This window comes from Leopardus geoffroyi, chromosome A3, assembly GCF_018350155.1.
Source record: "Leopardus geoffroyi isolate Oge1 chromosome A3, O.geoffroyi_Oge1_pat1.0, whole genome shotgun sequence".
In the NCBI taxonomy this organism is placed as follows: Eukaryota; Metazoa; Chordata; class Mammalia; order Carnivora; family Felidae; genus Leopardus; species Leopardus geoffroyi.
The window spans coordinates 91,498,912-91,524,721 of record NC_059336.1 but is presented as its reverse complement, the minus strand read 5'-3'; positions in this window follow the sequence as shown (position 1 = coordinate 91,524,721).

The window sequence follows — 25,810 nt, the reverse complement described above, 5'->3', positions numbered from 1 at the left end:
GGAATTTTTTTATTACACAGATCAATCATTAGAAATAGCCTAGATGATATTATTCATGCAGTTAACTGAAATAAGTATGGTAATAGTTGCAGGAAACAAGCAAGAATTACCCTCATAAACTTGGAGATTAAATTAAATCTTTTTGTTAAACTCATTTGTTGAAAAAATTATCGGTTCTCCCAGTAATAATGTGATTCTGTGAATTGAATTTTATGTTATTTAGGGACTTCAGAGTAAAATTATACCAAGGCTTATTTCTCTTGGATGAGGGGCTGTGGAATCTCATTTAGGATGTAGAATATTATAATTGCGTAAATTACTCAGGGCTTCTGATATGAGATTTTTAAGACAAACAAATAGATCTTTTGCTTTTAAAAATTCAGGGACTATGTGGCTCCCTGACGAGATCACTTTCTTTTCAACCTCAATCAGCTTTATTTCTTGGCTCTTCCCCTAGCTTTCCCCCTTGTGCTACAAGTATTTCTAAGGGAGATTGCGTCATGTGCTTTCAGATTCTGCCAAGAAACAGTGCTCCATTGCCCACAGTTGCATTGATATTGTACAGATAGTTCTTACAACGGAAAATAGCTGAGGGAAGAGGACAATTCTGAGTTCTTACTAACAGTGTATCTGTGAATCTTGACTCTGTAGCTGGATTGGTCTTATAAGCAGAGAGAAAAAGCAGCCAAATTAATGTCTGAAATTCTTTTCTTAAAAAAAAAAAAATGGATAGGGGCACCTAGGTGGCTCAGTTGGTTAAGCATCTGCCTTCCGGCTCAGGCCATGGTCTCACAGTTTGTGAGTTCCAGCCCCTTGTGGGTCTTTGTGCTGACAGATCAGAGGCTGGAGCCTACTTCAGATTCTGTGTCTCCCTCTCTCTCTGCCTCTCCCCCACTCATTCTCTCTCTCTCTCTCAAAAATAAATAATAAATTTTTAAAAAATGGGTAAAGTCTCTCATAAGTAAAGACTGTCTTAGTCTAGATTTCCCCAATATGTCAAGCCTAATACGAGATCTTGTCTGTTGATAGTTTATTTGGGGAAATGATCCCAAGGATAGAAGTAAAGGACAAGGAAGAAAGGAAAAATAATCCATTGGTGTGTTATCAAACTTTCATCACTACAGGCAGCTAAGGCTTTCTGCATTTGGGGACATCCGAAGAACCATTTATAATTTCACCTTAGAATTATTCACTCCAGGGATGAAAGAGGGGGATATTTATCAAGCAACTTTTATTGCCATTGGCCAATGCCCACTGAAGTATTAACTCCTGCTCATTTCTAGGCTTGTCCATAGATTGGAATGCCTGAGCAAGTATCCACAAGCATCCAGGAAGTAGTGTTGAAATTTTCACTTTATTCACGCAATGCTCTCCTGACCTCGTTGGGCATTTTTGTGACCATTATTTTGAACTATTAGGTAAATCATTCATTTCCATTTCACTAAGGTCTGCTTCTGGAATTTTACCATGTTCTTTTGTTTGGAACATATCTTTATGCTTTTTCCTTGACTCTCTGTGTGGTTTCTGTGCAGTTGATAGAACAGCCCCTTTCCCACTCTTGGCAGTGTGATCTCATGTGAGAGATGAACCTTGTTGATCAGCCTGGCTTGAGCTATCCTAGTTGTCTCTCAAACCTCTGTGCTTGTCCAAGTCTCCTTTGTTGTTCTTAGTAGCTCCCAGTAGCATTCCAAGAACCATCAGTGTTCCAAAGAGGAAGTTTGCAGTTAGTACCTATTACATTACAAGTTGGAGTTTCAGGAAGCCACTGGGATAGTATGTAGTTAACCACCTTCTAGGGGGAAACTGGGAGATGGGCATCTTTGCTTGCTACATCTGTGCTGGGGCCAGGTGTACAGCTGCAGAGGGGTGCTCCTGAATCTGCTAAATACTGCTTCTTTGTTTGCTATAGTACTGTGGGACTTGTGAGTGCAAGCCCTATAGGCTCTTACAGACAGGTGATCTGCAGGCCCATCCCTGCAAAAGCTGGGGTGCGAGATGTGTGTACAAGCTCTTTCCAGGGAGATATTGGACTTGGTTTTATTATTGGAGCAGGCTGGAGGGAGAAAACAGTAGAGGTGTTCACCAGCTTCTTCAGTCTCTGGGGAAGATTGCAGCCAGCCCCTAGATACATGCTAAATTAGAAGTCTGGCATTCAAACAGCAGCTTTTTTTTTTTTTTTTTTTTTTTTTTACTGAGATATAATTGACATAAAACATTGTATTAGTTTCAGGCATAGAGAATAATGATTTAGTATGTTTCTATTGCCAAATGATCACCACAATAAGTTTGGTTAACATCTATTGGCACACATAGTTACACATTTTTTTTTTCTTGGATGAGAAAAAAGATCTATTTTATTTAAGATCTATTTAAGATCTATTCTCTTAGCAACTTTCAAATATACAATACAATATTATGAACTATAGTCATCGTGTTGTACATTACAAGCACCAATATGTTCTATCTATGAGTTTGGTTTTTTCTTTTTTTCTTTTTTTTTTTTTTTTTTAGATTCCACATATAAGTGAGACCATATGGTATTTTATCTTTCTCTGTCAGACTTATTTCACTAAGCATTATACCATCAGGTTCCATCTAGGTTGTCACATAAGGCAAGATTTTCTTTTTTTTTTTTTTATGGCTGAGTAATGACATATAATAGAGATAGATTATATTATATATAGATATACAAGATTACATATATATCTATCTCACATTTTCTTTAAGTTTATTTATTTATTTTGAGAGAAAGAGAGTACAAATGCATGAGTTGGGGAGAGGCAGAAAGAGAGGGAGAGAGAAAATCCCAAGCAGGCTTCATGCTGTCAGTGCAGAGCTCGATGTGGGGCTCAATCTCATGAGCTGTGAGATCATGACCTGGGCCAAATTCAAGAGTTGGGTGCTTAACTGACTGAGCCACCCAGGTGCCCCTCTTAATTTTTTTTTATTCTTTCATTCATAGATGTACACTTAGGTTGCTTCTATCTCTTGGCTATTGTACATAAAGAACAGCTTTTAAAGTATGTAGACAAACCTCTTTCAGGGAAAGACTGGGAAATGGGCAATTTTGCTCATTCCCTCTGTGCTGACCCCTGGGGACATAGTTGCTGTGAGAGTTTGTGCATCTGTTAGGAATTGCTTTTTTGTTTACTATAGTCCTGTGGTTCTTATGGACACAAGCTCCATTGGCTAGGTGTTTTGGGATCCCACTCCTCAGTGTCTTAAAAGTTGGGGCAGTAGGTGTGAAATCTAAACCCTTTGCTTCTCAGGGAGCATCTAGGAATTGGGGATTATCTCCTGATTGTATGGCACTTTGTTGGGATGGGGTTGATGGCAAGAGTGTGTCTCAGCCTTTCTTACACAATTCAGGGTGGGCATGTTCCATTCATCTCATGTGTAGAAGTCACTCAGCTCTTTTCTAGATCTCTTTCAGAGGTGATTTCTCCATGTATGGCTGTACATTTGGTGCATGTGCCAGAAGAAGAGAACTCATGAACCTCCTGTGGTAGTACCTTCTGCCTACTTTACTCTTAAAATTGAATTGAGAGCCAATGATTGCCAAATTTTTTAGAAAATCCTTAAATTATCTATATTTTATTTTTCTCTTTTTATTGAAAAATGCCATGATGAAAGCAACACTCTTGCTGTGAGTCATCTTTTGTCTTATAATGTCCCCCTCAAAACATTTGAGTGAGTTTATAGTGCTCTGGTGAAAAGCCTTCATCTTTAGTCCCTTAAAAATATTTGTATTCCTTCTACAAACCAATCCTCCTCTCCCTGTCTTCCTCAAATCTCCCAAATTAAAGGTTTTTTTTTTTCATTTTTACATTCATAGAGTCTTGAAAAAATTGCTTCTTGGTTTATGACAGATCCAACTCTTGCTGTTTGTGGCTTGACTTCAGCTTAGTTCTTTCATCAGGTATTTTTTTGGGTTGATATTTTTTGCTTCTCTCACAGTGTATTCCATTGTGTCAGCTTACTGTGATATACATATACATATACATATACATATACATATACATATACATATAAACTGGTTTTTTTTTCCTGAGAAGAAAATAACAAGTATTTTGAAGTTTAAGATAAATAAAATCTCTAACCTATTTTTATAGCTGGCTGTATTTTGCTCATTTTATTTCATAGGTCCTATAGTTAGTCATGATGTCTTATCAACTGACACCTTCTATTAAGGTCAGGAAGACTTGAAAATTTCATGTCACTAGTTTACTTTTGGATGCAATACAATAGCCCAGAAAGTGGGGTTCTTTGATAAATAAAATGGTTATATAATTTTTAAAAGTTCAGTGAAGGAAATAAATTTGTACCTATTCTAGGCTTTAAGAGAAAAAGAAACCTTCCACAAACTTCAAAACATTCTCCTCATTTACTTTATATATATATTTTTTGTTCCAAATAGGTAGAATGTTCACCTAAACAGAGCTCTTTTTAATGTACATTTAAATGTAGTTAGAAATTTCAGTTTTCTTATTAATTTTATGAGAAATAATAATAATAAATTAATAATAATAAATTAATTCTGTTTTCTAACAGAAGACAGTGTGTGACAGAGGATGTGGTGGGGGGCAGAGCACCACCACGGGAAGGACTTTCCTGCGCCAAGAGATGAGGAAAGAAGAGCCCTCATACATTGAAAGCATGTTTCCATCAGAGTAATGAACCTTATAACCACTCTTGTGTGAGTCTCTCAAAATATAAATCTTTCTTTATGATGAAAGGGCAGGTAGTAACGAATTGTTGGTACAGAAAAGAGATGAAGAAGCAAAAAGGCAGCCCCTTAAATGGTATGCAGTTATGCAAATCTAACTTCTAAAATATGAAAGGGTTTTCTCCATACTTTGAAAGTGACTAAAATGAATGGGTGAGAGTCAGGGAGATTTTGTACACTGCTGCTTAACTCTTTGCCTGTAGAATCCTTTTCAAAGGCTGCCTATAGCATAAAAGGCTGAGCCATCTTTTATAGGTGCCACACTATTGTGAATTCAGGCTGACATCCCAGATGGCAAGAGTAAAAAGGCAGATGTGTTTTGCGAAGACCTAAGTGGAATAAAATGCCAGGTTCAAAAGAGAAACCTCACGTGGTGGAAGTGGGTGATAAATATGCAGGGAATACAACTAGAACCTTTAGTAACCTTGACAATACTCAGAACTCTCCTGTAATATAGAATGCCTTTAGGATTCTAGATTAATTTGAAAAGACAAAGCTTGATCATAGTAACTTAGTAAATATATTGCTACAGCAAGGACAAGAGACTCCAGAGGAATGGGTAATGAAAGATCTTAAGTTCATCTCAATGTATTTCATTTTGACCTAGGTTTACATAGATACAAGATCTCAAAGACATACTTTAGCTTTTCTGGAGCCAAGATGATCATCTTCTTTGCAGATCCCAATGTGTTTAACTTTTTCAAAAGATGAAATGTGATATGAGTGCTCATAGGAGCCGAAGTACACAAGTAAGAGAGATGTGGTAATGAACAGGGGTATTCTAAAACAATTCTCTAGAAAAATTACAAGACATAAAAGGAAAATCTACATGCAGATGAACACTCCAATTAGTTTGCCTTAAGATGGTGTTAAAATCCTTGGAACTAAATAGAAGATGGATGGGTAGAATCCTCATAGTTTTTTTGTTTGTTTATATAGTTTACTACATTTTCTTTTTTTTTTAATTTTTTTTAAAATTTTTTTTAACGTTTATTTATTTTTGAAACAGAGAGAGACAGAGCATGAATGGGGGAGGGTCAGAGAGAGAGGGAGACACAGAATCTGAAACAGGCTCCAGGCTCTGAGCTGTCAGCACAGAGCCTGATGCAGGGCTCGAACTCACAGACTGCAAGATCATGACCTGAGCCGAAGTCGGATGCTTAACCGACTGAGCCACGCAGGCACCCCACTACATTTTATTTTAATAATAATCCTCTGTAGCTGCATTATATGTAAACAGTAAGATTTGGAAAACTCAAGGCAGGACAAGTAGCCAATGAAAAATAACTTGAATCAAGACAAAGGGAGATTTTAAGAAAGGAAGAAGAAAGGTAGTTTGTTAGATACACATACTCAAGAGAAAGAGTCCTGACCCAAATGAGAAGACTGAAGAGTATGTCTTAGCCTAGTAAAAAGAGAAAGAGCCTATGTTTCAAATGAGAGACAGAAACAGAGAGAGACAGACACAGCAAGATTCATGACAGATAGAAGCTTTTTGCCTGTCCAGTACAGTAAAATTGTGCTGTCAGATGTGACAATAGGAAGCTTCTAACAAACTGATATGTGATGCCTTAATGATAGTTGTATGCAAAGCTTGAATGGGCCACACAGCTTCTCCTTGCTTAGAAATTTCTTTCATCTATTCTGAGGCAATTTCTCCTGCCTTCAGAGACACTGCTTAGTAGGTGATAGACAATCCTTTTGCACAGATCTTAATAATAAAATGTAACAGAGCCTCACCTACTTGAGGATATCATCCTTTCTTAGGTCCTATACAGTATTTAGTTGTTGCTTTGTATGAAATTATGGAAATACAGCTATCCTTACAATAATGAGTATTTGCTGTACTAATATCAAATTTATGTCCTGTTATACTGTTTCCATACCTTTCTCTGTACTTAATAACATTTTGCTTCAGTGCCAAGTTGAAGTACATTCTTCAAAAAAAAAATTTTAATGTTTATTTTTGAGACAGAGAGAGACAGAGCATGAATGAGGGAGGGAGGGGCAGAGAGAGAGGAAGACACAGAATCCAAAGGAGGCTTCAGGCTCTGAACTGTCAGCACAGAGCCTGACTCAGGGCTCAAATCTACAAACCATGAGATCTTGACCCAAGTTGAAGTCAGACGCTTAATCAACTGAGTCACCCAGGGATCCCCAAGTGTATTATTTTTGAAGACATTTTACATGTCCATTAAATTCAATACATAGAGCCCCAACAATGCATATAATTCTACTGAACAACTGTGAACTGTGAACTATGTTGAAGTTCATGCATACACAGGCACTGAAAACCACATGACAATACTGATAGCAATTATATGGTTCCATTGAGTATAAAATGTAGTATAATTTCATATATATTAATATGTGAATAAAAACTTTAGAACTTTGGGGTATAGTAATAGGATTTATAAGATACACTTCCACATTCCATTTCATTATATCCTTTCATGTGCTTACACAGCACATGAGGAATTTGGGAAATTTATTTTACTAAGTCAAAAGTTCTATTTGCTTGGAAACCTGCTGAGCATAATGTACAGAGAAAGTTGCTGCAGTTTTAATGAAGAAGCCATGGAAGGAAGAATTCTCCACAGTCAAGGGCACATTTGGCAGGATAGATAGAAGCAGCACATGCTGATTTAAACCAATGGTTGCAAGGTCTATCTATGGGAACTTCCATGGATGTACTTTTAAAAAGTTTATTTATTTATTTTGAGAGAGAGAGACAGACAGACAGACAAGTGTGGGAGGAGCAGAAAGAGAGGGAGATAAAGAATCCCAAGTAGGCTTCAGCTGTCATACACAGAGCCCACAGAGCCCAACGTGGGGCTTGACCCACCAACTGTGAGATCATGACCTGAGCTGCCATCAAGAGTCCAACACTGGGGCGCCTGGGTGGCGCAGTCGGTTAAGCGTCCGACTTCAGCCAGGTCACGATCTCACGGTCCGTGAGTTTGAGCCCCACGTCGGGCTCTGGGCTGATGGCTCAGAGCCTGGAGCCTGTTTCCAATTCTGTGTCTCCCTCTCTCTCTGCCCCTCCCCCATTCATGCTCTGTCTCTCTCTGTCCCAAAAATAAATAAAAACGTTGGGAAAAAAAAAAATTAAAAAAAAAAAAAAAAAAGAGTCCAACACTTAACCGACTGAGCCATCCAGGCACCCCTCCAAGGATTTGCTTTCTAAAATAAAATGGTGGAGATTACCTGGTTGGATATCGAGACATAAATATATACCATATTTGTAAGAAGTGAACTTTTAGTCATGCAGCATGGAACAAAAATGGAAATGTTATGCTTTGCAGCTGCTAATTTCTATGGAATGAGGAAAACAGAACCTAACCATACAACCCCAACACTATTAATTAACCCAAAACACTGCCTTAGTTGTCTCTCACATGAACTTCCTAATAATTGTTCCAGGAAGAATATCACCTGATGTAAAGATGAATAATAATAATAATTATGAACCAGTATCAGAGCTATACAAAAATATTACAAAATAGTAGGAGAGAACAAAGGAGTAGTAGATAAAGAACACATATGAGAAAAACATCCCCATGTTGTAAATGAAATTATGACCAAAAATATTAACAAAATACTATCTTTCTAAAACAAGAGCTAAAAGTAGAAATAAAAGAGCTCAAGAAAGAAATGAGACAACCAAATAAGACTAAAAATAAGGGGGAACAGTAGAAGAGAAAAATGAAAGTATCATAGGCTAAGGGCTAAATGGGAAGTAGCACAAAGGACAATGCTGAAAGCACAGTGTTATAGGTTAAATTGTGTCTCCCCAAAATTCATACGTTGAAATCCTAAACCCTAGTACCTCAGGATGCAACCTAATTTGAATGTAGGGTTTTTGCCACTCAACAAAACTAAATATTAAAAACAAAGCAAGAGGGGAATCTGATGGCTTAGTCGGTTGAGCCACCAAATTTGGCTTAGGTCATGATCTCTCAGTTCATGGGTTCAAGACGTGCATTGGGCTCATTGCTGTCAGTGCAGAGCCCACTTTCGATGCTCTGTCCACCCCCCTCTTGTCTGCCCCTCCCCTGCTCACACTATCTCTCAAAAATAAATAAACATTTAAAAAAAATAACAAAGTAAGAAACAAAAGGGAACAACAATACACTACTTGGAAACTAAAGCAAAACAAAGCACCCTTAAAGAACTCTTGAGTCAGGGATGCCTGGGCAGCTCAGTTGGTTAAGCATCCAACTTCAGCTCAGGTCATGATCTTACTGTTGTTGGGTTTGGGTCCAGAGTCAGGTTCTGTGCTGACAGCTCAGAGCCTCGAGGCTGCTTCAAATTCTGTGTCTCCCTCTCTCTCTGCCCCTTCCCTGCTTGTGCTCTCTTTCTCTCTCACAAATAAATAAAAAAAAAAAAAAAAAAAAAAAGAACTCTTGAGTGAAAGAGTAAATCAAAAGTAGGAATGAAAAAATAAATGTGAATTAGCAACAATAAAACACTACATACAAAAACCTATGGGATATAGCTTACATTGTTCTCAGAGCAAATTTCATAGACTTAAATTTCCACATTACTAATCAACAGGGTATAAAAATAAATGGCAAGGCATCCAAATGAAAACATTAGAAAATAATTAATGGTGATAATGCAAAATTACAGATTTAATGAATTTAATAAGAGAAGGAATAAGCAGGTACATTTAAAATAAAATATAAAAGAAGAGTGACAGCTGTAAAGAAAGAGAGTACTTAATGCAACATTATTCAAAGAAACCTAAACTCCCATGTAGTAAGTATTTCTGAGAAAAAAAATATAAGTGATAAAAATTGAATTAAACAGATTGGTTAATATATTAGACTTAGAGAGATGCAAAGATTTTCTTTATTCTAATATTAGATACTAAAATGTGATAAAAAAATGGCACAAAAAGAAAAAATACAAATCTTATTAAAGAGTTTAAATGTAAAAATACAAAATATTTGCAAAATGTAAAAATACAAAAATATTGGAAAATAGAATCCAGCAGCATATTTAAAACATGATAAACTATGGCTCAATAAGACTCACACAAAAAGATCAGGGGTAGTTCGTTTTGGGAAAAATACATGAATATTTTGAATTAATTGATCAAAGTGTAAAAGTCAAATAATTATGTTTGTAGCTGTTGGTCTTAGCTTGAGCTGCTACAACAAAATACCATAAACTGACTGGCTTAAACAACAGAACTGTATTTTCTCACAGTTCTGGAAGCTAGAAGTCCAAAATCAAGGTGCCAACATGTTTGGTTTTAGGTGAGGACTCTCTTTCTCAGCCATCTTCTCCCAGGGTCCTTACATGGCATGGAGGCCTGGGAGGGGAGAGAGAGCAAGCTCTCTGGTGTCTCTTCATAGAAGGGTACTAATCCCACCCTCATAACCTCACCTAAACCTAACTAGCTCCCAAAGGCCCAAATACCATCACATTAGGGGTTAGGATGTCAAGGTATGAAATCTCGAGGAGACATAATTCAGTCCATAGCAATGTTGAAAATGTATCTTGTAAAGTTCAACATACACTTTTTTAAAAACTTTTTAATGTTTGTTTATTTTTGAGAGAGAGGTACAGTGTGAGTGGGGGAGGGGCAGAGAGCAAGGGAAACGCAGAATCCGAAGCAGGCTGCAGGCTCTGAGTTGTCAGCACAGAACTCGATGCAGGGCTCGAACACATGAACTGTGAGATCATGACCTGAGTCGAAGTCAGACACTCAAACGATTGAGCCACCTAGGCGCCCCAAAATACACTCTTTAATAAATAGAAATAACTAATTACTTCCTTAATAATCAAGTGTATTTATCTCAAAACATAAGTGAGCATCATGTATAATGGAGAAATAATAAAATTATTCCTACTGCAGGTAGGAATAGAAAAATAATTTTTTTTTTAATTTTTAAAAAATTTTTTAATGTTCCTTTATTTTTGAGAGAGAGAGAGACAGCAGGGGAGGGACAGAGAGAGAGGGAGACATAGAATCGGAAGCAGGCTCCAGGCTAAGAGCTGTCAGCACAGAGCTGGGCTCAAACTCACCAATGGTGAGATCATGACCTGAGCTGAGGTTGGGCACTTAACTGACTGAGCCACCCAGGCACCCCTAGAAGAAGATTTTTTTTTTTTTCAACGTTTATTTATTTTTGGGACAGAGACAGAGCATGAACGGGGGAGGGGCAGAGAGAGAGGGAGACACAGAATCGGAAACAGGCTCCAGGCTCTGAGCCATCAGCCCAGAGCCTGACGCGGGGCTCGAACTCACGGACCGCAAGATCGTGACATGGCTGAAGTCGGACGCTTAACCGACTGCGCCACCCAGGCGCCCCGAAGAATTTTTAATATCACTTCTATTTTTTTTAATCAACATTGATGAGAGAGGATATACACACAATAAAATGCGCATGTTTTAAATTTATAGTTTGATAAAGTTTGACAAATGCATACATCTATGCAACTACAGCCCTCCCAAAGTTTCCATTACCCCCCAAATTTCTTTCTGCTTCTTTTTAATCAATTATAAATTATTTCCCTTTTCATTATTTTCTCTATTGTTTCACATAGTTCTGGAGATAACCCTCGACAATTAGAAAATATGAAGTAAGGTGTTTAAAAGCTAGAAAGGAAGAGATAAAAATAATCACTATTTATAGTTAACATAATTTCAAATCTAGGAATTGGCTGAAAAACAATGCAGATGTTAAGGTAGTTGGGCACAAATTAGTATTCTAAGGTCAATAGCTTTTCCATAGTCAAATAACAACTAGCTGAAAAGCATGATGGCCTGTTTTCACTTTCCATCTAAGTGGGATACACAACAGAGAAATCTTAGAAAACTATGTGTTGAACATGGCAGAGCTGCTGTCACCCTAGGTCCTTAAAGCAGACAGTCCCTCCCCTTATCCCCACTAACCTGAAATATCCTCATTAAACAGAAAAACCAAGAAGTAACTTTCTACTATCTTTGAGAGGAAAATAACCAGCTGTAACAGAACTTATTTAAAACTGAGCCAAAAGACTCAATTTTCTTCCTTTCCTAAATAGAATGAGGATACAATGCCTGAAAATGCAGTAGCCATAGTATGACCATAAGGACAAAAATCCCATGAAAAGGAGGGTAGAGGAATGGTGTGTCAGCCTGGAACTGCCTTCCCCTAGACATCTTGTTGCTTAAGATCAACAAACCCTTATCCATTTAAGTCATTGTAGTAGATTTTACCATTTTTTTTTTGCAAATAACAAACATTTCTCCAATCTATTGGACGAGACGTTTCAACTTTCTTATTGTCCTCATGCCTGACCATTTCATCCCTTTTTTTTTTTTTCTTTTTTTGAGAGCTCTAATATGTCTACCTTTTAAAAGTGGATGTCATACAGTTTTGTCCTCAGTCCACAGGTCTTTTTACCACCTGGTATGACTGCAGTGCACAATTTCTGTGTTCATATGTGGTGGCCCTACTCTCTACCCACTTCTCTTTGTGATTTAATCTACCATTATAAGTTGAATTACCTTGTATCAATTCATTATTTGCAGGTCAACAGATCAAGCCCAGTCATCTATCCTGCATTCAGATGCATCTATCTAGATTATTGTTGGACATTTACCCTGGATGTACTATAGGATACCTCAATCTCAACATGACTCAAAAGACTTTATCATTTCTTCTCCTAAATGGAGCCCTCCTCTGATATATTCTATTTCAGTTGATATTACCAATAGCCAATTGGGGAAACTTGCTATTTTCCCTTATTTCTCCATATCCTTGACTCTCCTAATTTTAAACACCTAGAGTTGGTGATTTTATCCTTTAAAAATCTCTTAAAGTTGCCTCCTCAGTCCTATCTAGATGAATATTTCTCTGTTGAGGACCTTGTCATATGTCATGTAGACTACTGAAAGAACTTGCTAACAGTTCTAGCTGATTCCAGTTATATCCCAGTCAAATCCATTCTCCACACAGCTGCTAGTGTGATCTATTTAAAATGCAAATAAGACCATGCCATCCCCCTGCTGAAAGCCATTTCATGGCATTCCATCAGCTACGGGATAAAGTTCAAGCTCCTTAATACAGCATGTAAGATCCTAAATTATCTGTTTTCTACTGATCCTTCCAGCTTAAACTTGGGCGACGCTCTACTTTGAAATTCATGTTACATCTACACCTAAACACTTGTAATTCTTTTAACTTAGCACTCTTTTCTGCACTTTATCTCCTGTATTGTGTGTGTGTGAATTTAATCTTTTTTGGACACAGCTCAGGCTATGTTATACCTTCTTTTGGAAGGTTTTCCAAACCCCTTTTTTATCAGCCAGGATTTTAGGTGTAATCAATGGAAATCAAAATGGCTTATTTAAGAAGAAATGGTTAGTGCCCTATGGAATCTCCAGAATTCTGAAAACAAAAACAAAAACAAAACAAAAACAGATTCAAGACTACACAGTCAGGAAAAATAGCTAAAAATCACAAAACCGTCCCAGTGAGGAAAACATTGCTATTGCAGTGTCTTGATTTGCTTGAGTTGCCCAAACAAAACGCCAGACATGGTGGCTGAAACAACAGACATTTATTCTTACAGTTCTGGAGGCTGGGAGGTCCAAGGAGCCACTGATTTCTTCGTGGTGAGGATTCTTTTCCTACTTGTAGACAACCACCTTCTTATGTCTCCTCACATGGTGGAGAGAGAAAGCAAACTCTCTGGTGTCTCTTCTTATAAGAGCTCATCGTGAAAGCCACATCCTCAAGACTTCATCTAAACCTAATTATCTTCCAAAGGATCCATCTCCAAATAGCATCACTTTTTAGGGCTTCAACATGTGAATTTTGGGGAGACAAAATTCAGCCCATAGCATGCAGTAAGGGGCCAGATGCTGGAGATAGCACTGCCAAATCCACTGCTGCTGGACCCAGGATCCATCACTATAATGTCTGCCCCTCCTGGCAAGGGGGCTTAATGCTTCTGCACTCAGTATTGCTCCTGCCCCAGAGATAATGCTTGTAGGACCCTCTTTTTCTCGTCATCACCTCCATATTCCAAGTCTGAGCAGAGTGCAACCAAATGGATGAGCCTAAGTTGTATGTTTATCTCCTAAGTGCAAAGCAGGCTGGGAAAATAACATATAACTCTAGGACATTCATATATATAAGTTAGAAGAATTCCCCAAACATAAGAAAGGGGTCCAAATTCTGAGTCATCAAAAAGATTTTTCAAATGTCCACTACATTTATTTGGCTTTCCAACAACAATCTACATCTTTCTTCCCATTCTTAACACTTAAAAAATGCTCCCATTGAGCATAATGCAACAATCTCATTATATTTAAAAAAAAAAAAAAAAAATCTTGCCATTTCAGCCAATGGGGTTAACCCAGCTGCATTTGGTTTCAAGTCCAGGGCCTCTGGTTGTGTTTGTTACTCCTTTGGGTTTGTCACAATCCTTGCTTTTATATTTTATAAGCTATGGATCAGAGTGTTAATCACTACTAGAGTTATCCTAAACAATATAAAATAATGAGGCAAAGAGAAAGGAAAAATTATTTTGAATTTTAAAATCAAGTGATATATCCAAAATGTATAAAGAACTTATACAGCTTGGGATGCATGGGTGGCTCAGTCAGTTAGTGTCTGACTTCAGCTCAGGTCATGATCTCATGGTTCCTGGGTTCAAGCCCCACATCAGGCTCTCCACTGTCAGCACAGAGTCCACTTCGGATCCTCTGTCTGTTCCCCTTCCTCACTGCCCCTCCCCCACTTTCTCTTTCTCAAAAATAAATAAACATTAAAAAAAAGAACTTTTACAGCTCAACACCAAAAAGCCAAATAATTCAATTAAAATCAAGTAATATAGGGGCACCTGGGTGGCGCAGTCGGTTAAGCGTCCGACTTCAGCCAGGTCACGATCTCGCGGTCCGTGAGTTCCAGCCCCGCGTCAGGCTCTGGGCTGATGGCTCAGAGCCTGGAGCCTGTTTCCGATTCTGTGTCTCCCTCTCTCTCTCTGCCCCTCCCCCGTTCATGCTCTGTCTCTCTCTGTCCCAAAAATAAATAAACATTGAAAAAAAAAATTAAAAAAAAAATAAATAAAATCAAGTAATATATAGTGTGTGTGTGTGTATATATATATATATATATATATATATATATATATATATATATTGAAATGCACATTTTATTTATTTATTACTTATTTATCCGTATTTTAAGTGAACCATTCAATGAGATTTGACTAGTACAAGCCTCAGTCAGGAGAACATAGAACATATTCATTAACTCAGAAAGTTTCCCTGGGCTATTTCCTTTATAATCAATCCCATCCCCTCCCTCAGGCAACCACTGATCTGGTTTCTATCTGATCAATTCTGCCTGTTCTAGAAGTTCATATAAACGGTATCATGTAGTGTGTATTCTTTTATGTTTGATTTCTTTGAATCACTATGTTTTTGAGATTCATTTGTGTTGTATATTGCATTAGTTCATATCTATTACTGATTAGCATTCCATTTGATGAATGTCATAACCTGCTTATTCTTTCACCTGTTAACGGACATAGAAGTTTTTGGCTGTTATAAATAAAGCTTCTTGGGTGGTCATGTACAATTCTTTACATGGCCATATGTTTTCACTTATCTTAGATAATTACCTAGGGGTTGAATTGCAAGGTCATAAGAAACCACTAGACTATTTTCCAGGGTTGTTGTACCATACAACATTCCTACCAACAATGTATGAGAGTTTCAGTTGATCCAAATCCTCAATACTTTGTATTGGTAATTTTTTCGAATTCTAATAGTTTTAGTGGGTATGTAGAGTAACTCATTGTGGTTTTATTTTCATTGCATGATTAAAGATGTAGACCATTTTTTCATCTGCTTATTGAGCATTTTAAAAAGGTCTCTTTTCATGAAGCATCTTTTCAAATGATTTTGATCATTTAAAATTTAGTCATTTTTAAAAGAATTTCTAAGGGTTCTATGTTCTTCCATATTCTTCCCAGCCTCTTTAGTAATAGTCAGGATTATTTATGACTTTCTTTTATCTTTTTGCCTAATGATATCTCAGAACAAACCTGAAGTAATATCGGCTTACCAGATGGGGTTTCCTTCCTTGGGTGCTAAGACCTCTAGAGCCCAGAATCATAGGGAGAGTGGAATGAAAAGCTAGCTAAGTGTCCCATTCAGTTATAATGGTGACATATACTCTTTTTTCCCCACTTTCTCTTCTTTGCCCCTGGAGCCATGCTTTCTGACTATGGCAAAACAAATATCATATAGAACAGTGTTCCAACCTCACTGAGTGTGGTCTCCCACTGATACTCTGAGCCTTTAATAGACCATTCCACCATTCATTAAGGCCAGCTGTTTAGGGGGATATGGGGTAAATGGAAAAAAACAGTGAATGCTGTGGGTATCAGTCCACTGATTTCCTTTTGGTCAGAGGAGATCAACAAGAAGATGTGACCATTGGTTGATCCACAAGCTCACTCCCGGCAATTGGAGGCTCTTTACTTACTCCCCTATACTTGGAATGTACATTAAACCTGCTGTTCTCACAGCTGGAGCCATTTCAAGGACACAGCCTCGAGTGAGTAAGGTGTTGTTGAGACTATCTGGACTGTGTACATGACTGAATCTAGTTAAGGCCTCTATGCAAACTTTTAAGATTCTGGTGCACTGTGTGGAGATTTGCTTATCTTACACCCACTCAAGACAAGCCTCAAAAGAAACTTTCCTTGTTTATTAAAATTGCCACCTACCAATCTGGAGTGGTCTGCCTTTCTTTGGTCTCTCTTTTCCCTGTGTATATCATGACCAGTTTTGAATTTCACCTGGGGGATTCCTAAGGTTGCAAACCAACACTTCCTGATTGAAATGTGAGCTCTTTTATTAGAAGTAATGTGTGGAATTACAATGATGAATAAGATGATCAGTAAGTCCACAGATGGCATAGCTGGCATATAAGAGTGGCAGGCAGAAAAAAATAAATGTCAAGAATGAGTGTTTATTCCAGTGAGGAAAAATCATTTTCCACCCCATGATGAAAAGAGTACAATGCAATCAATGTATCACCAGGTGGCTGGCTGATCCCTCAGTCTATGGCAGCCTATCAAAGTCTAAGAGCTGGTCAGTGCTGCTGGCATAATGATGACTCAGCTGTGGTGATGGCCAGGTCAGCCTTGGTGAGGGAAATCTTATGACTGGGCCCATGCTTAGCATCTGTCCCTGCCAGGATGGATGTTTTGTTATTGAGTGCACTGGATAAGCAATGAGAGAACTGGGGAAAGAAGCTGACTGACATCCTCAAGACCCCCATGATTTCACCCCCATTATTACTGATAATCTCCAGTGCAGTGGGACCTTTTGTTGTACATTCACATGGGATCCAAAGAGAGCCGATTCTGAGTTTCATTCATATAAGTCATCCCCAAATCTCCTTGTCACCAATCATTTCCCTTTAATATCTCTGACAATCTAGCCAAGCCATCAGTCACTTCTCATGAATCACTATGGATGCACACTTCAGGCCATCTTTCCTTTTCATGGATGGAATTCTACCTCCTGGGATGATTACTCTTAGCCAATGCTACCTCCTGGGATGATTACTCTTAGCCAATGTTCTTATGGATCTCTATCACCACAGCCTTGTCATTCAGAGCACTGTAAGTTAGGCTTAAAGTATTTTCTTCTCTGTTAAGTGATAAGAAATTCTTTGGAACACTCTTGATTTGGGTTGAGGAAGAGATTGCAGTGTGGCAGAGCATGTACACTGAGGATGTGATCCACCTGTTGATGTAATTTACTTGAGACTTCAGGATTTGCTTGAGCCTGTTTCTTTATATAACACCTCTGCTTGTTCATTGGGTGTTATTGAACATGAACAATTTTTTGATTTGATAAATCACATAAAACCCTGTACATTATGGGCATCTCAGACTGTATTATCACCAAGTGTTTCATGGTTCAGCATTTGGTCTACCAGGGTTCAGTAGCTGCTTCTAAAAAGGAATTTAGTTATTTGCCTAAGAAGGATATGCTAACCTATCAGGACACTCTGCTTTCATTTTTCTATTTGGGCTTGCAACAGACTCCATTTAACATACTAATTTTCCACAGATTATCTACTGGGTCCTTCACATAAAGAATCCACCTGGATCACTTATAGACCCACCTCTTCCTCTCTGAGTCTTGATAAATAGATTAGAACCACACACACGACTATACTGTTAATTTCAAAACCTAGAGACCTAGTAACAGTATCCCTTTATATTTGGGATTTGAGGAAGGTGAGGATAAAGAGTGCAGCAAGTTGTCTTTCAATTTGGAAAGGATGTCCCACAATGCCCCAAACCACTGATTCCTACAAACTTCACTGTAGTTGCTCAAGTCGGTATTTTCATGGGAAATATCTTCTGTCTTCTGGTACACATGTGTCTCATAACATTACCTAGAGTGTTATTATATTTTGCTATAGTTCCTACAAACATGATGTCATCAATGGAGAGACCAGTTGATGTACTGTGGGGATGTTGAGATAAACAAGTTATCTGGGACTAAATAGCAGCATAAATATGAAGAACTGGCATAGCTCTCAGGCTAGATGGTGAGTGTTCTCCTGTCCCTCCAAGTTATAGCAATGTGCTTCCGTAGTTCTCTCCTTTTTTTTGGGATAGAGCAAAAAACAGACTTTTTGTATTTGTGATTCTTTAACTTTAAATGTACATCAGAATTATGTAGAGGGCTCATTAAAGCACAGGCTGCTAGACAACACCCCCAGAATTTTTTATTTAGGGGGTCCAGATTAAATAGGGATGTGATAGGGGCGCCTGGGTGGCTCAGTCGGTTAAGTGTCTCACTTCAGCTCAAGACATGATCTCACAGTTTGTGGATTTGAGACCCTCATTGGAATCTATGCTGACAACACAGAGCCTGGAGCCTGCTATGAGTTCTGTGTCTCCCTCTCTCTCCCCCGCTCTGCTGCTCATGCTCTGTGTCTGTCTCTCAAAAATAAATAAACATTAAAAAAGAAGTTTTAAATAGGGATGTGATAGAAATCAGCACCCTTAAATCTTTCAGACCACTGATAGTATCATTAATTCCTTTTGGTTTATAATTATGGCACAGACCAGAAAGCTACTATGGCACTTCTGCCAATACTGACTAAATGTGTTTGTGAGTAAACACCTAGGATCTAGACAAATAGGCTCACACTATAGTATGCACCCTGGACAAAACTTACATATTTATCATCTGACTTAGGTATCTATTAGACCACAGCGGCATTCTGGGTCCCCAGGAACCAAGCAATTAGCTCAAAATCAGGACTCAAAAATTTCCAAAATACTTATATATTTTCCTTTCCCCATATATAGGTTTCCTGGTGAATGACTACAGATCTCTTAAGGAAGGACAGAGAGAAAATTATGATACAGTTTTTGTTATTACCTCAAGTGCACTAGGCTTCCATTCAGCCAAGGAACTCTGGTTATCTGAACTAATCACAGGTCTGAGAATTCAGTGATAGATAAACTACATTTCTCTATTATCATGGCTCAAGTCAGACCTCTGTTGGCCAGATCTAGAGTTTTTTTTGTTTTTTTTTTCATTTTATTATGCAGATTAATTAGTACCTTAGTCCATTTTCCATCTAGTTCAGTCCTAAGACCTCATGATTAATTAAGTATCACAGAGACCTGTGTAGATTGGGTTATTTGGTCATCAACCCAGTACTGGGATCTATTATGATAACCAGTTCCATCTTGTCTTGGTTGGGTAAGTGAGGCTAGTTGGCCTGTGTCTATTCCAGGATTGTATTCATCCCCACTGAAATTATGAAGCTTATTTCAAAGATGGCATTTACTACCCACATACTTGTTCAATAGGAAGCAGCCACTAGAGTTTTTCTTTTTCTTTTTTTTTTTTTTTTAAATTTTGCTCTGGGGAGCAAAATTTGAGGTGGCTCAGTCAGTTGAGTGTCCGACTTTGGCTCAGGTCATGATCTCACGGTTTGAGGGTTCTGGCCCCATGTCAGGCTCTGTGCTGACAGCTCAGCCTGGAGCCTGCTTCAGATTCTGTGTCTCCCTATCTCTCTGCCCTTCCCCTACTCATGCTCTGTCTCTCGCTCTCTCAAAAATCAATAAACACTTAAAAAATTGCTTTGTTTTTTTATACTGATGATCCCTTTATCAGTGTATTTCTCTACGGATTTGTGAAGTGAGCATTTCAGGGACCATTTAAAAGTGGAAATGGGTCCTAGAAAGGGAATGGGTCTCATTTATCCTACTACATTCCTATCTGCATAAGTTTTTGGGTTCCTTTCTGTACATCTCAACCTGACTGGTCATTAAAACAAGGTGGAGAGTTCTTGAAATTCCTATTGCCCAGTCTACACCTCTAAGACTCTCTAGAAGTGGGATACAGGCATAGTATTTTTCAAAATTCATTGTCTACTTCCACATTCCAATTATAAAATGAATTTATATAATCCCAACTTTATTAAGTGTAAGCCACTGTTGAGTCTAACTTTCAGCATTCAACTGAGCAAATAATTTACCAGTTTACCTGCTCAAGCTAGCACATTAAAGCCAGACTATATGGTATGTGCACCTGTATTGATAAAACTAACCACATCAGAAATTAAATGTTTGCCCCCGTCCTAATACCCTCAAAACTCATTCCCATATATATTCCCCTATGGTTTTCTTGAGTAAAATTTTAACTGAAGTATAACATATACATAGACAGTAAAATGCAAAATTTGTTAATTGTACAGCTCCATGAATTTTACAAATTTTAACACACTCTTGTAACCATTGCATTAACTGGAATATTAACACCACATCAGATACTCCTTCATTACACCTTCTGCAAAGTTAACTACTATTTTAAACTTTCATCACTATATTTTGCTGTTTAAACTTTAAATGAAAGGAATCATATAGTGTGTACTCTATAATACTGCCGTCTTTTACTTAAGAGTGTGTCTGTGAGATTCACTGTCATTACATATCGTAATTGTTGGTTCTTTTTCATTGTTGTGTAGTATTTCATTTTAGGAAATTTACCACATTTTATTTACTAATTTTATTTTTATGTTATTTGGGTTATTTCCAGCTTTCAAATATCAAAATGCTGCTGTTGTGAATGTATATATATATATATATATATATATATATATATACACACACACACACACACACACACACACACATATATATATATATATATATATATATATATATACACATACATACATATATATATGTTGTATTTAGTTTTTTAAATTTTAGTCATTCCAATGGATGCATTGGGTATCTCATTGTGGCTTTAATTTGTATTTATCTGATGATGTTGAACACTACACATTATTGTTAGATGGTTGGATGCTCTTTTTTAATACAGTGTTTATTTAATCTTTTTGCCCGTTTTTTTACTAAATTGTCTTTTTTCTTTTTTATAGTTAGGAGGCTGGGTTACCTTAAGGAAGGACCTGGGTACACTACTGAAAATTTATACTGTTAATGTTTCTCCTAGCCTTCCCCAAAGGGATTATGATATTTACCAGGGTAACTGAACATTTGGGAAAAGGAAATAATTAGAACTTTCAGAGACTATTGCACACTGGTTCTGAAAGCACACTGATTCTAGGAGACCTGAAACATCATTATGGCCCTGCAGTCAGAGTAGGGGCTTATGCAGGTCAGGTGACGAACGGATTTTTAGCTCAGGTCTGTCTCACAGTGGATCCGGTGGGTCCACAAACCCATCCTGTGGTATTTTCCCCAGTTCCAGAATGCATAATTGGGAGAGACATACTTAGCAGCTGGCAGAATTCCCACAGTGGTTCCCTGGCCTGTGGAGTAAGTGTTAATATGGTGGGAAAGGTCAAATGGAAGCCATTAGAAAGGCCTCTACCAGGAAAATAGTAAATCAAAGCAATACTGCATCCCTGGAGGAACTGTAGAGATTAGTGCCACCATCAAGGACTTGACAGATGCAGGGGTGCTCATTACCACCACATCTCCATTCTGCTCCCCTATTTGGCCTGGGCAGAAGACAGATGGATCTTGGAGAATGACAGTGGATTATCATAAGCTAAACCAGGGGGTGACTCCAATTGCAGCTGCTGTACCAGTTGTGGTTTCACTACTTAAGCAAATTAACATATCCCCTGGTACTTGGTATGCAGCTATTGATCTGGCAATCCCTTTTTTTCCCCACCTGTCCATAAGGCCCGTCAGAATTAGTCTGCTTTCAGCTTCTAAAAGGCCAGCAATACACCTTCACTGTCTTACCTCAGGAATATATGAACTCTGTAGCCCTATGTCATAATTTAGTTCACAGGGATCTTGATTGCCTTTCTCTTCCACAAGATATCACACTAATTCATTAGTCTACTACTAATATGCTAATTGGATCTAGTAAGCAAGAAGTAGGAATTACTTTAGACTTATTGGTAAGACATTTGTGTGACAGAGGGTGGGAAATAAATCCAACTGAAATTCAGGGGTCTTCTATGGCAGTGAAATTTCTAAGGGTCAGTGGTAAGGGGTATGGTGAGATGCCCTTTCTAAGGGGAAGGATAAGTTGTTGCATTTGGCCTCTCCTTCACCCAAGAAAAAGACAAATAGCTACTTTGCCTCTTTGGATTTTGGAAGCCACTTATTCCTCATTTGGGTGTGTTTCTATGACCCATTTACTGAGTGACCCCAAAAGTTTTAATTTTGAGAGGGGCCCAGAACAAAAGAAGACTCTGCAACAGGTCCAGACTGCTGTGCAAGCTGTTCTGCCACTTGCATCATAAGATCCAGCAGATCCAATGGTGCTTAAGTATCATTGGCAGATAGGGATGCTGTTTGGAGCCTTTTTAAAAAACATTTATTTATTTACTTGAGAGAGAGAGAGAGAATGGGAGAGAGAGAATCCTAAGCAGACTCGATATTCTCAGTGCAGAGCCTGATGCAGGGCTTGAAATCATGAACCATGAGATTATGACCTGAGCTGAAATCAAGAGTCAGATGCTTAATTGACTGAGCCACCTGGCACCCCTGTTTGGAGCCTTTGGCAAGCCCTTATAGGTGGAGTTTTAGGATTTTGGAGCAAAGCCCTGCCATTATCCATAGATAACTACTGTGTTTCTTTTGAGAAACACCTCTTGGTCCGCTACTAGGCCTTAGAGACTGAACACTTGACCATGGGCCACCAGATTACCACGCGACCTGAGCTTCCCATATGGATGGGGTGTCATATGTGCCACCAAGCCATTTAGTTGAATCAAATTGAAATGGTAAATATGTGATCAGGCTTGAACAGGAACTGAAAGCACAAGTAAGTTACATGAAGTTGCCCAAGTACCGATGGTCCCCGTACCTGCTACACTACTTTCTCACTCCTAGCCTGCACCTATAGCTTCATGATGAATTTCCCATGATCAGTTGACAGAGGAAGAGAAGACTCAGGTATGACTTACAGATGGTTCTGCACTATATGCAGCACTATAGCCCCTCTCTGGGACATTCCTGAAGGAAATCTTTCCAGTGGGCAGAACTTCAGGCAGTGCCCCTGGTTGTGCACTTTGTTCAGAAGGAAAAATAACCAGATGTGAAATTATATACTGATTCATGGGCTGTGGCCCATAATTTGGCTGGATGGTCAGGCACTTGGAAGGAACATCACTGGAAAACTGGTGATAAGGAAATTTGAAAAAGAACTATGTGGATAGACCTCTTTTAATGGGTGAAAAACATAAAGATATTTGTGTCCTATGTGAATGCTCACCACAGGGTGATCTCAGCAGAGGAGGATTTTGAGGTTCAAATGACCCATTGTGTGCATACCATTCATCCTCCTTCTCCAGCCACCTCTGTCATTGTCCAATGGGCTCATGAACAAAGTGGCCATGTTGGCAGTGATGGAGGGTATGCATGGGCTCAGCAACATGGACTTCTACTCACCAAGGCTTATCAGGCTGTGGTCACCATAAAGTGCCCAATCTACCAGCAGAGACCAACATTGAACCCTTGATATGGCACCATTTTCTATAGTGATCAACCAGCTACCTGGTGGCAGGTGGATTACATTAGATTGCTCTCAACATGAAATAAGTGTTTTTTCCTTATTGGAATAGATACTTAACTCTGGATATGGATTTGCTTTTCCTGCACCAAATGCCTCTATCAAAACTGCCACCATGGACTTACAGAATCCCTTACTCACTACCACGGCATTCCACACAGCATTGCTTTGGGTCAAGGAACTCATTTAATAGCAAAAGAAGTGTCACAATGGGACCACTTTCATGGAATTTACTGGTCTTACCATGTTCCCTACTATCCTGAAGCAGTTGACCTGATAGAATGACCTTTTGAAGACTCAGTTATAGCACCAGCCAAGTGCAAGGCTGGGCAAGGTTGTCCAAAAAGCTATATATGCTCTGAATCAGTGTTCAATATATGGTGCCATTTCTCCAATAGCCAGGATTCATAGGTCCAGGAATCAAGGGGTAGAAAGGAGAAAGGGAACACTCATTATTATTCCTAGTGACACAGTAACAAATTTTTTGCTTTTTATTCCCATGACTTTATGCTCTGCTGGACTAGAAGTTTTAGTTCCAGAGGAAGGAATACTTCTCCCAGGTAATACAACCATGATGTCATTGGACTATAAGTTATGATGACCACCTGGTAACTTTGTACTCCTCATGGCTCTGAATAAAAAGGTAAATAAGGGAGTTACAGTGTTTGCTAGGGTAATTGATCCTGACTACTAAGGAGAAATTGCACTACTACTACAAAAATGGAGGTAAGAGAGAGTGTGTCTGGAATACAGGAGATCCCTCAGGGTGTCTGTTAGTATTACCATGACCAGTGATGAAAGTCAATAGAGAACTACAATACAATCCAGGTAGGATTAGAAATAGCCCAGACCCTTTAGGAAAGAAGATTTGGATCATCCCACCAGGTAAGGACAACCAGCTGAGGTGCTTGCTGAAAGCAAAGGGAATACAGAATGGGTAGTAGAAGAAGGTAGTTATAAATGCCAGAAACAAGCTAGCATCAGCATCAGTTTCAAAGTGTGAAGAGGGATTCTAAAAGAATCACAGAGACACATTTTCTGATGGAAGCACAGTGTCATAGATGATAAGGAAAAGGAGCAAATGATGAAAATAGTTTATTTACCCAAATAAGTTTATGAGGAGAAATTTATATTTTTCTAAGATTACTCATGTAAAATGGGAAGTCAAAGTGAACTAAAAGGCAAAAATAATGACCAAATCTGTTCCCCAAGCAGTTTTAAGGAGAAGAAGAAAAAGACAATGGTGTGGCTTAAGGTACTAGATAAAATCACATAGATGAGATCAAATTTGTTGGCTCCCTGATGGAGTAAATATTTGACTCCTCCCCCACCTTTTTTTAAGAGTGAGTGGGCCGGGGAGGGGATGACCTGGCATATGAACACTTGTGCTACTTGAAAGAAGTCACAAATTAGGTGGGTGGTAGGTCTCCACTTCCCATTAAAGAACCTAAAGAGGAGATGTCTTCCCTTCCCCTTCTCCCTGGTTGTGGGAATGGTCTAGGTTTAGCCAACTGGAGGCCCCCACCTGGGACTTGAACCTTGAGATGGTGGCACAAATTGCATGAAATAACTGAAGAGTCTTCACATTGGTGGCAGTGGAGTGGAGTAGTTTCCCATGCAGACTGCTCCTGGGGCCTGACCTTGGTTGTGCTCCCAGCTACCTGATGCTTCCACTCCCGCATATCTGTCATGTCTGGAGCTTCAGGCTTCCTGTCAATTTTGTGAAGTCCCAGAAATCCTTCCAATAAATATTTTTGTGTGTTTAAAAAATGAAAAGCCAAACACCATTGATTGTCTGGTACAGCTGGACAGTATTTATCCAGAATAAGAGACAAATAGATTTGTTCTTACTTGATTTTAAATGCCAAATTGCCTCAGTGATTAAAAGAGTCAAATGAAGGAGCAAAACAGGATTCTAAAAAAGTTCTAGTTTTCTTAATAAATTGGGGCATATTTTTAGCCACTTGGTTCCATGCCCAGCTGTTCATGAGCAGTTATGTGTTTGAGGAGATGTAGTAGAAAAGTCA